The 12,787-nt window shown below is 41.2% G+C and overlaps 1 protein-coding gene across 2 annotated transcripts in view; it reads left to right on the forward strand.

Moving 5' to 3' along the window:
- tjap1 (tight junction associated protein 1 (peripheral)) overlaps positions 1-12,787 on the forward strand; it is a 94,728-nt gene that overhangs the window by 35,455 nt on the left and 46,486 nt on the right. The window contains exons 3-4 of one of the 2 annotated variants that reach the window (XM_072677640.1): positions 3,534-3,627; positions 4,664-4,816. The gene's annotated coding sequence lies outside the window, so the exon portion shown is untranslated. Of the gene's footprint in view, positions 1-3,533; positions 3,628-4,663; positions 4,817-12,787 lie in introns of those variants that run through there. The other variant, XM_072677641.1, reaches the window with a different exon arrangement.

The following is a 12,787-nucleotide window of genomic DNA, read 5'->3' on the forward strand; positions in this document are numbered from 1 at the left end:
AAGTATAAGTGATTGGTGATGTATGCTGAAAACAGGTATTACTAATATAATAGATAGTAATACAGCCCTATACAGAATTGATGTACAGTATGAGGGTAAATTACATACATTTTTCTGCACAATAATGGAATCCATCCAATTATTCTCCTTCACTAGTCTCCTTCATGTGAATTCAAACTCACTGAGCTACTAAGAACTTTTAGAAACACCATTTGTTAATTCAGTTAACTAATCAGCCAATCATTTGGCAGCAGAGCAATGTGTAAAGTCATGCAGAGATGGACCAGCAGCTTCAGGTGATGTTCAAATCAACTATCAGAATGTGTGTGTGTGGGGTGGGGGGGGATTTTGGTGATTTTTGAGTGTGGCCTGATTGTTGGTGCCAGATGGGCTGACCTGAATATTTCTAGAACTGCTAGGATGCGTCCAGAAACCTTTTGCTTCTGCTCCTGTCCTCCCCCTCCCTTCCAGCTGCTCCTCTCCTACCCTGGAAGAACGCAGAGGAATCAAGAAGAGGAACAGAGAGAACGAGAAGTAATTGGGGGAAATGGGACAGCTGATCCTTTTTGAATATGATGCTGACTACTGATGAAGTGACAAACTATCAGCACTATCGGCAGCGTTTGCTATTTTTCTGCACATCACTAATACTCCCGAGCCAATCGCAGGTGCTGCACAGAGCAGCAGTTCTGTCCATTTCATTGGGAATGTTTAAACACCTGCTCATCCAGGTTCTGTGAACAATATTCTCTGACTAGGCTTCCTGCATATGTTTTTATAACAATTAACGCTATCGCATGTTCTCTGGGCATCCACACAGTGGACTGGGTAGCATACTCTCGCGTATCCTCTGCTGGAAGCCGCTTCGGTGGGTCTCCTCCGGTATTTGGACAGGCATCCTGATGGTGTCGCAAATCAATTTCTGGGTCAGAAAGGAGAAGAGGAGGATTCGTAGGAAAAAGCTGTAACTTTTAGGGTTTTTTGGATGTACCCCTTATGTCCTGGAATTTTCAGCACAACAAGACTTGTTGATGAGAGAGGTCAGCAAAATGGCCAGACTGGTTTAAGCTGATAGAAAGGCAACTGTAACTCAGATAACCCCTCTGTACAACTGCGCTGAGCAGAACAGCGTCTCAGAATGCACAACACGTCCAATCTTGAGGTGGATGGGCTACAACAGCAGAAGACCATGTCATGTTCTACTTCTTTCAGCCAAGAACAGAAAGCTGAGGCTGCAGTGGGCACTGGCTCACCAAAACTGAATAGTTAAAGACTGGAGAAATGTGATCTGGTACATAGAAGGTAGGGATAGAATTTGCAACAAACAGCATGGATCAATGGACCCTACCCGCCTTGTCTCAACAGTCCAGACTAGTGGAAGTGGTGTAATAGTGTGGGGACTGTTTTCTTGGCACACTTTGGGTCTATTAATACCGATCGGGCATCGCTTAAATGCCACAGCCTATTTGAGTATTTGTTATTGACCATGTGCATTCCTTCATGGTCACAATTTATTAACTAAAACTAATTTAACTCATTTTAATGGCTGCGGATACTTCCAGCATGAGAATCGTTTCAAACTGGTTTCAACATGACGAGGAGTTCAGTGTTCTTCAGTGGCTTTCCCAGTCACCGGATCCCAATCCAGTAGAACATAAGATGTGGCGGAATAGAAGATTTACAGCATGAATCAGTCGGAATTGCTTGGCACAATTATGTCAACGTGGACCAATATTTTGTGGAATCCAAAAATTCAGATTTCTCAAAATTGTCAAAAAAAATGGTGCAATGCCAGGGTTCAGTGGGTTCAAACTAAATTTTTGAGTTGGGAGACTCAAAGTTTTCAATACATATTTTTACTTGTAAATAACACAAATATAATACTATAATAATTAAGATCTGGTAGCACCAAAAAAAGACTTTCAGGGTGGTAAAGCTGATGATGCTGTGATCCTGTAAAATGGATTTGTACTATTGTGAAAAGTATAAATCAAATAACACATTGAATAGATGCAGTTGCAGATCCCTGAAATGCAGACAACATATATTTAATAATTTTATAAATATTGAGTTTTTTTACAGTTTAAAAATTTAAAGTTTCTAAAATTATCATTTTGAAATTCCTTAATTGTCATTCATATATATAATGTGACAACTGTTGGTGTCTGTTTTTAAAATGCTGGTATTGGTGCCTCCTGAGCCTTTAGCTCAGGGGTGGTGTTCCTCCTCATTCTCAGAGCAGTGGGAGGATGCAGGTCAGTAGCCTTGATTGGTTAAAGCAGCCGTGTAATTGACTGGCAGAGGTTTTTCCATTGCAGTCTGTAAATGTCTGTTTGGCTAGACAGAACCTCTAACTAGTCAGTTTTATTATTAATTTCATTATAGTATGTAAATTGAGAAGTAGATGGCTTTATGCAGCAGTTATATTAGCCATATAGGGCTTAAAGAGGTGGGTGATCGGGCATGATCTGATGAGTTATGTGAATTTTTAAATTGTGTTTCATTGCAGTGCAAAGTATAGTATGTTATTGGGAAGCCAATCACAATTTTTTTTTGCACAAGCACATTTTAGCACAGTTTAACCTGGTTTACAGTTGTGGTTGTCCTATTGTCTTCATTTCTTTCATACTGGAATACCATTAGGCAACAAAAGAAAGTTTGCAGAACGTAATTTTGATGCATCCGAAACAGCACAAACACTGTGGACATCACAAGGACCCTCTGGGCTGTTGCGTCCACCTGATTTGAATAAACCCGCTCCTATTATCAGTGAACTCACGACTACGGTCAGGAGATGTCTTAACCAGCAGCTCTGTGAGACACTTTAGCCATAGCCACGATGAACACAGACAGAGCTTTATTGAACAACTCCCTCTCTACTAACATATCTCTCACTACAAACACACACCCCAAGCGCTACAGTAATGTTGAGAGACTGAAGGCTTTCTGGGCACCTTTGCGTTCTAAAGTTCAGAAATTATAAACTTTTTAAAAGCTTTGTTTTAAAGACATTGCAACAATGCAGGTTTACTTATTTGTAAGTTTTCTGCTTTTTGTACAGTATAAATATTTGCAATACACTTCAATGGTTAAATATGTGTATTAGTAGTAAATTAAGCCACTATTAACCTACAAAGACATGCTCAATGATTTTATGATGTTTAAAAAGTTGATGTGGTGGATCAACATTAGTTTTCCCTAAATCTCTCATCCTTTTGTGGGGTTAAATAAATCCTATAGAACTCAAAGCCTTCATACATTCTTACATGATGACAATAATTATTGATACTAATGATAATATATGGAGGGAGGGAGGGAATGTTCAGAAGGCCAGCGATGATACATTTTAGTCATATCGTCCAGCCCTATTGCGAACCATAATTGGACCCTGGAAGCCTGATCATAAATACGATATTACAGGCACAGCTGTTCTGTTCAGTACAATTGTCTATACGCCGATCTAACAATGGTACCACTCACTACATTATCCAATCATCATGCTCTAATTATAATATTTCCTTTAAACTCTACAGGTCCATCTTTCTCCCTGGATTGCCTCGGACACTTCCAGACCCAAAAAGGAACAGGATCACCTGGGCTCCCACTCCTATAGTAGCATCACAACAAGTACGTACACATTCAGTCTTGAATGTTTCTAATTCCCATTGCAGTCTATGGCTAGTCTCTTTAAGGTGAGGTGTATAAAAACAGTCCAGTGATAAGTAGGGCTTAAAATTAAATCAAAAGTCGCATGAAACAATAAGATAATAAGGATAGAATGTGTAAATAATGTCAAATAAAGTAAAGATATCAGTGAAATATATACATACATACAATTGCAGTCAAAATTATTAGCAATTTAGGCTTATTAGCCAAATTTTCTGGACAAATAAGGAAATCCTAGGAGAAAACCTCATGTCTTCTGTGACAAAGCTGTAGCCTGGGCCTTACAACAGGACAGTGGTCCTAAGCATACCTCAAAGTCCACCAAGGCTTGGGTTCTGAAGAAGTCCTGGAAGATTCTGGACTGGCTTGAATCCCATAGAAAATCTTTGATGGGATTTGAAGAAGGCAATTGCAGCACACAAACTCTAGAATACTGGTAAAACTGTAGGACACTGCCCATGAGGAATGGGCTGAGGTTCCTCCAGAACTGCCAGACGCTGGTGTCATTAAAGCAAAAGGGGGGGAATTTTAGCAAACCTAAAGAGCAGGTTATAAATGAAATTGCACACAGACCTTCCCATTGACATACTTGGTCTGTTCGTCACAGTTACAACTGCCCCCTCCTTCCACCCTTTTTTTTTTTTTAGGGGGGGGGGGGGCGTTCTGAGCTGGAGATCAGGGGGATATTCAGCCCTCTGCAGCTCCGTCCCACACAACCATTTATCAAGCCACTCTCTCATGATGTTACAGTCTTTAATTAGGCTCTAACCGCTTATTCGCTGCTGGCTCCAGCTTGGCCCGTGGGGACTCAGAGCCCGGAGGAGCTCGAGGCGAGGAATGCGAACGAGGCGGGCAGATGCATGTGTGAGGCAGGCTGGCAGCTGAGGCTGTCCCTGGCTCTGGACTGCACACAGGGCTTTATTTCCCAGGCCTCGGTGACTGGCAGCAGGTCACTCCTGATGCTGGTGTTTTTCCATCCACCTGCCTTTTGTTTCAGGTCATTGATAGCCCGGAGGTTCACATGCCAGGAGGAGGAGGCCGAGGGGGAGGTAGAGGAGAGGGAGAGGAACGAGAGCTGGATTGAGTTTCCCTGGCGACCAGAGGAACACACTCGGGGCGATGACTGGAGCTCGCAGCGTGCACGTTTGAGGTGAGGGGCAACGCATGCCGTGCAGGCTTTTTTTTTTTTTTACTGCCTCTGTAACCTTCTGTATTACTCTGTCCAGAACTCTCATGACACACACATGCTATCACTGACCGTCATTTCACACTGTAAAAGTCTCGCTCTCAACTTCCATTCGACTTGTTCCGTTTGATCAGTCTCCTGCAGACTGTCTGCCACTCTCGGTCCATGTCGCTTTGACTAGTGTTGTTTGTCCTTGGCTTCGTAAGCGTGGGTTGTATGAACACTCGGAGACGGGAAGTTCTTGCGTCTGTCACTTTCACACATGAAATCTGCTGTTTAGGCTCTTACTCATCCAAACTTTGTTCTTCTTTTTTTGTGTTTTTTTGGAGAACCACATTTTAACTGCTCACTGTTGTCATTGTAAAGCCTTTGACACCAAGCTTATGATGCATATTACATTACAAGCGTACTTACAGTAAGAGATGGTGTATCTGTGCGGTTGGGTATCAACACATAGCCGATATTAGCAGGAAATGCTGGATCAGATATCAGACAGGAAAAGAGGAATGAATCCGATCTGATCTTGTAACAAATCTAGCTTGAAACAGCTGTGGGATTTGTGGTGATGGTTGTGTGCTTCTTCCTGAGGGGTGGTTGAGTGTGATGCTGAAGTACTTTTAGGTGAAGAGCTTGATGTCCTAAAACCTACCATGTTCCTATCCTTCTTCTTCACTGAACATTACAATTGCACACTTTTGACATCATTTAAATTTTGTTCTTTATATTGTCTTTACATTTACAAAATTAAATGATTGGACCAATAAAAATATTTGGCTTGGAATAATCTCTTTTCATGTTAATGTATTCAAAGTTACAGTTCCTGTAAAATTGAGAGACAAGGTTTTTGTGACATCAAGAATATTTCTGTATATTAATTAATTAATTTTAATTTCTCATCACCACATATTTCTATTTTTATTGTAATTTTTTCATATGATTTCACTGCTAGTTTTACAATGTCTGACTGTATGTGAGAAGAAAACTTATTACTTAACTGATTTGATTAAATTGCACAGCTTACTTTAAAGCGCATATTTTAAGCACATTGACGGACATCGGACGGACAACAAGACCCTCGAGATTTCAGCATCTGTATCAGAAGGAAGAAAAAAAGTAGTATTGCAGCCATTTTTCAGCCTGCGGCAGCTGCTTTATATATCATCTAAAAAATACACACATATATACATATATACACACACACACACACACACACACATATATATATATATATATATATATATATATATATATATATATATATATATATATATATATATATGTGTGTGTGTATGTATATGTGTATATATATATATATGTGTGTGTGTGTGTGTGTGTGTGTGTGTGTGTGTATATATATATGTATATATATATATATACACCCACATATACATATGTGTGTGTGTGTGTGTGTGTATGTATATATATTAGGCAGCAAGTGAACTGTCAGTTCTGAATGTCTCCAAACAGAAGGCAGGTCTTGTGAAGTGTTGCCTGTGTGCAGTGATGTGGCTGATCTATATATGTAGTGTGTGTGTGTGTGTGTGTGTGTGTGTGTGTGTGACATGGGAGCAGCCGTTGGTAGTGCACTGGATGGCATCAAGATATCCTTTACTTTGAACTGTACTGGCCAGCAGAAGATCAGAGTAATTTGAGGCTGACCTTCTTCCTCAACAGGAGACCAAAAACTACCCTTCCTTCTTGATTCCTGAATCTGTGAAGAACATTGAATGAGCTGACCTCTTGTGATCTGCTCGAAGCAAAGGTTCTTGTTCAGTTAAACCCGGTCTCATTATTTTTGATTCTGTTAAGGGAAGAGCTGAAGCTATCTAACCATGCCAAGCACCTGTTTTTTTTTTTTTATTTCCTCCATAATGAGCAGGGTTATTGTTGCTCCCCATCTGTACATCACTGGAAATAATGGCTTTTTTTTTCCAGAAGCGTGGATATATGAACCACGGCCTCTCATTAAATTATTCAGACGGGGCCGGCGCGTGGGCCAGTAGAGCTTTACCTCACCCTGCTCAGGTGCTTGTTAATAATAAAGCACAGTGTCTCTGTCCCTTGGATTCCCCTTTTTTGTTTAATTGTTTGTTTTTCTCTTTTAACCCGTGTGTGTGTGTGTGTTCACCCTTATCCGGCCTAGCTTGCAAACCTTAAGCTTTGCCTGGCGCCTGCTGTAGTGTCCGGTCTTCTTAGATGATGTGTTAGATTGCCTGGCTGGCTGCGGCCGTCATACCCGTGATTGCGACCTCTGTTGTGAGGGCAGATAGATTGTTTGTGTGTGTGTGTGTGTGTGTGTGTGTGTGTGTGTGTGTGTGTGTGTGTGTGTGTGTGTGTGTGGGGCTCTGTTCCAGCGCACCACCAGCTGACTGTCACGCATGGCTGGCAGCCACAGGCCTTCACATTTTGTTATTCTGTGTCACATCCTGCTGCAAGGCTGTCTTATCCACAGCAGAAGGCCTGCAACACCACAGAAAAAGACCACGTTTACACCCAGTAAATAATGTATGCTGTCAGCTCAGGAGGGATAAACGCTCTGCAAATATACGAGAGGGTTTGCTAAACTTTTTTTTTTTCCACTACAGTTTTGTAAGCTGCTTTTTTTTCATTAATAAGCTTTTTAAATGAATGTAAGCAGTCGTCCAATTTGGGAAAGTTGTGATTCAATATGAGTGATAACACACCCTGTGGTGTGTGCACTGTAAGTCACCCCTGGTATTGAAATGGTGTTTGGGTAAGAGCTCCTCTAGCAGAAAGGTATTCATTGACATTCTTCAAAACATTTGCTTTTTATTTATTTATTTATGTATTGGCAGAGTTCCCTCGCTTGTATATGAATTGTAAGAAGTACTAATAATTGGCTCCATTGTGGTCCGTTCCTTTTTTTTCTTTCCAGTATCATTAGCAATTTGGCTGTTTAGCAAGGTTTATAACCTCCGAGGACCCATTTTACAGTTTTGTGCGTTGATTTGATGGTGTTTTTGGCTATGGCCTCTTATCAGTCTGTCCTGCGCAGGATTACACGCTAGTATTTGTGAACTGAGGCTCAATGCAAATAGACAAACATAGATTGAGACCATATTTGGGCCTCATTTTTTTTGTACTGCTCCAAAAAATGTTGATGCCCGTGAGTGGGATTACAAAGCCTTTCTGAACGGTTTTTGGTTGTATACACCACCGTGTATATGATGTCTGCTCACAGGGCTGTCAGTGTATTTGTTTATCTGCTTTTGCTGTATTGGGAATACAGTGGCATGCAAAGAGTAAATGAGCAAGAGGAATGAGCTGATCTTCTCTGAAAGACATACAGTTCAAAATGAAACCCCAAGAGATTTGTGGTCTCTGATAAGTTTCAGCAAGGCACCAGACCTTAATTAGCCGGTTAGTACTATGGCTTATTCACAGTCATCAATAGGAAAGATCAGGTCAAGATTTATGAATACTCTTGATTCCACAAAGCTGCCTTACTCTCTGATACTTAAAATAATTGATGCTCACAAAGCAGGACGAAGACCGTAAGAGGGTAGCCATCCGTTATCTGGAAGCTGTTTCCTTCGTTCGTGAAGAAATGGTGAAATGGTGGTTAAACAGGAACAGTGGAGGTCAAATTGAGGTCTGGAAGACCAAGAAATCTTTTAGGGAGATCAGTACAAAGGATTGCTTGAAAAAGATCTTCAGGGAAATTTAGTAGACACACTTGCTCTCCACTATCCACTCTTTGCTGTGCAGCGAAACCTGCACCAATATGACCTTATTGCCGGGGTCATCTGAAGAATACCTTCCCTGCGTCATCACCACAAATTCAGCATCAGAAGTTGAGACATTTTTCGAACGTCCTGTGGACTGTTGGTCGCAGTGTGTTTCGCAGGTATGTTTTGAGGGAAAAGAAGGGTGCAGGAGTTCATTAAAAGAACACCTCTCCGACTGTTGGGCTCGTGTTGCAGCCAGTGGCACGAGGAACACTGATTCAATTAAATTGCAGCAAATTCTGGAAGCAAACATCACACCAACTGTAAAAATAAATAAATAAATGCTGAAGATAACAAGAGGATGGCTTTATTACATTTTTGGCGTTTAGCTGACACTCTTATCCAGAGTGATTTACGAGGTTACTTGTATTACAGTGGCGGGCCAATGTAGTGTTAGGAGTCTTGCCCAATGATTCTTACTGATGTAGTGCAGCATAGTCACCCAGACCGGGAATCGAACCCCAGTCGTCCATGTGGTGTGGTAGCTCACTGACAGGTAGTGGTGTTATTTGTTGCACCACACCAATCATCTACAGCCAAAATTCACAGTGGACTACCTAAAGAGTCCCTTGATTTTGACGTCATAGCAAATCTGCAAGGTGGCCCAAGAATCCTATTGATCTAGAAGTCTTTTTGACAGAAATTGACCAGCATCAAGAATGAAAAGACTCTTAACTGGCTACAAAGAGCATTTACAAGTTGGGAAACTTACCAAAAGGGGGTGGTTCTAAGTACTGCCCATTAAGGGGGCTTAAATGTTTGCTTAGGGCCTTTTTACCTTTTTTTTTTTTTTATTATTAAATGAAACATGTCCCCATAGAAGCATATGAGGAAAACTGGCAGCCAGTAGCAGTAAGGAACAGCATATAGTGAGTTGTACCCATCTGCCTTATCAGTATGTTTATGTATTGTAATGGAATATGTTCCTGAAGGACAGCATGTTCAAAATTCATCCATCACCGCATCACTACTCATACTCTGTTCAGCTTGGGACATATGGCTCGCAGTACAGTACTTCCATTTCAAATGGTGATCGCTTTCACATGGCAATTTTCCAGTTTTATTTTCCCTGTTGGAAAAGCCAGACACATTTTCTCAAATCTCGAACCCCCACCCTGGCCGATGCACCGCAGAGATTCAAGCCCAGACTGGCTCTGGTAATGCCGAAAGTCTCCTTTTCCCTCCCTTACAGAGCGCCGATTCTTTAGTCTGCTATTCATCTGAAATGGGCTTTTCTAGGTGTGTCTGAAACACTGGAGTTCACTAATGTCGTTACCACTTCATGGAGGCAGACGTGAAAAAGCAGGCTGTGAGCCATTATGTGGTTCGGGGAAGAGGCACTGCTGAAAGTTCTAATTGCATAAGGTGAGTTCTGACAGATGGGTTTAGTGGAGTGAGAACATACCTGAGTTCCCGTTTGCTAACGCAGATGTCCTCAGTGCACTGAATATGGCAAGGATCAACAACTGTGTCACATTTGTTTCACATTAGATCCTTTAATGGATTTTTACTTTAATCAGTTTGTCAGAATAATTACACAGTTATTCAGAAATGCACTTTTGTGCGCAAGAAGCCACAATTTTCACAATTTTCTACAAACTTTCTTCACAACTTATTACAAAACCCTGAGCACTGCTGAAAAGCCTGCACCCCCTAAAATACAGCTTAACAGTACTTTGACAGTAATTGAGCTGTAAATGTTGCATTTAATAATGCTTGTTTGTATATATGTATAAATAATGCTGTTTGTTAACACGTTAACACATGATTAATCTGCACAAGATTAATGTTTTTCATTGGACAGCAGCTGTGTGTGTGTGTGTGTGTGTGTGTGTGTGTGTGTGTGTGTGTGTGTGTGTGTGTGTATATACACACACATTGACTTTCATTCAAAGTTGAAAGCATTTTTGCCTACTCCAAAAAAGTCCCCATTTTGGAGATACTTTGTTGTTGCGGTACTTTGTTGTTGAGTACTGTAAAACATGCATACATACATACATACATACACACACACACATAAAGGTGCACGTATTTGTCACGGTACAGTGTGGACTGTACAGCGAAATGTGTCCTCCGCATTTAACCCATCTGGTAGTGAACACACACTCACACACACACACACACATGTGTTAGGGGCAGTGAGTACACACACACACCCAGAGCGGTGGGCAGCCAACTCCAGCGCCCGGGGAGCAGAGAGGGTAAAGGGCCTTGCTCAAGGGCCCAACAGTGGCAGCTTGCCGAGCCCGGGAATCAAACCCACAACCCTGTTATCGATATCCCGGAGCTCTAACCGCTGAGCCACCACTGCCCCTATATATATATATATATATATATATATATATATATATATATATATATATATATATATATATATATATATATATATATATATATATATATATATATATATATACACACACACACACACACACACACACACACACAATGGTGGAAAATAAGTATTTGGTCAATAATAAAAGTTCATCTCAATACTTTGTTATATATCCTTTGTTGGCAATGACGGAGGTCAAACGTTTACTGTAAGTCTTCACAAGGTTGGCACACACCGTGGCTGGTATGTTGGCCCATTCCTCCATGGAGATCTCTTCTAGAGCAGTGATGTTTTGGGGCTGTCGGCGGGCAACGCAGACTTTCAACTCCCTCCAAAGGTTTTCTATGGGGTTGATATCTGGAGACTGGCTAGGCCACTCCAGGACCTTGAAATGCTTCTTACGAAGCCACTCCTTTGTTGCCCTGGCAGTGTGCTTGGGATCATTGTCATGCTGAAAGACCCAGCCACGTTTCATCTTCAATGCCCTTGCTGATGGAAGGAGGTTTGCATTTAAAATCTCACAATACATGACCCCATTCATTCTTTCATGTACACGGACCAGTCGTCCTAGTCCCTTTGCAGAGAAACAGCCCCAAAGCGTGATGTTGCCACCCCCATGCTTCACAGTTGGTATGGTGTTCTTTGGATGCAACTCAGCATTCACTCTCCTCCTAACACAAGAGTTGTGTTTGTACCAAATAGTTCACCGTTCTTGTGATCATTTTGACCCTCTTTGGTGTTCACCATAGTGGAGTTTGGAGTGTGCCTGTTTGAGGTTGTGGGCAGGTGTCTTTTATACTGTTAACGAGTTCAAACAGGTGCCATTAATACAGGCAATGAGTGCAGGACAGAGAAGCCTCTTAAATAAGAAGTTACAGGTCTATGACAGCCAGAAATCTTGCTTGTTTGTAGGTGACCAAATACTTTCTTTCCACCATTATTTGCAAAAAATTCTTTAAAAATCAGACAATGTGATTTTCAGAATGTTTTTCTCATTTTGTCTCTCATAGTTGAGGTCTACCTGTGATGTCAATTACAGGCCTCTCTCATCTTTTTAAGTGGGAGAACTTTGCACAATTGGTGACTGACTAAATACTTTTTTTTCCCCACTGTGTGTGTGTATATATATATATATATATATATAATCTGTGTGTACGTTTTAATATTCATACCGCTGCTGTCCAATGATGAACATGTATCTCCATTTTTGTAATTTGTCTCCATAGTTTGAACAGTGTAGCTGCTCTGTAGACTGTGTAAATTGTTCTGGATAGACCAATAGAAATGCTCTAAAATCCTTTCGAAGTTCAGAACATTTTTGTCTTCTCCTGTAAAGTCCCCATTTTGGAGATACATGTTTTTCATTGGACAGTGACTGTATACTGTATACGAATAGGCTGTTTCTTGGCTGCACAAGCTCTGTTTCGGAACATCAACTGCAACAGCTTAATGAAGCTTGAGTGTTTTATACCCGAAGTAGTATGGCCTACATCTTCTGATGTAAAATAAACTTCACTCAGATGTGCATTAATGAATATGTCTAACTACAACTGAATGAGCTAGCTCTATTTTTTGGGTATGCTCATTATGATCATTATTTAGAAGGAAGAGCCGATGAAAAGTTTGGTGTGTGTGTGTGTGTGTTCGTTATTGGCTTGTGAATTGCTGGGAGTGGCAGCCTCCAGAAATAGCTGTAATTGGCCTGCCCCATCACTCTCCACTGCGCTCCCCAGTGAAACCCAGTTGTTTCTGTAATGACGGGAAGATGCAGGCGGCTTCAGCAGGAAGATGCTGCATCTCCCTCATGAAAGAGAGCCCCACAGTTTACACCACCTGCTCTTCGAGTGAGGA

The sequence above is a fragment of the Salminus brasiliensis genome, chromosome 4, assembly GCF_030463535.1.
Source record: "Salminus brasiliensis chromosome 4, fSalBra1.hap2, whole genome shotgun sequence".
Lineage (NCBI taxonomy): Eukaryota > Metazoa > Chordata > Actinopteri > Characiformes > Bryconidae > Salminus > Salminus brasiliensis.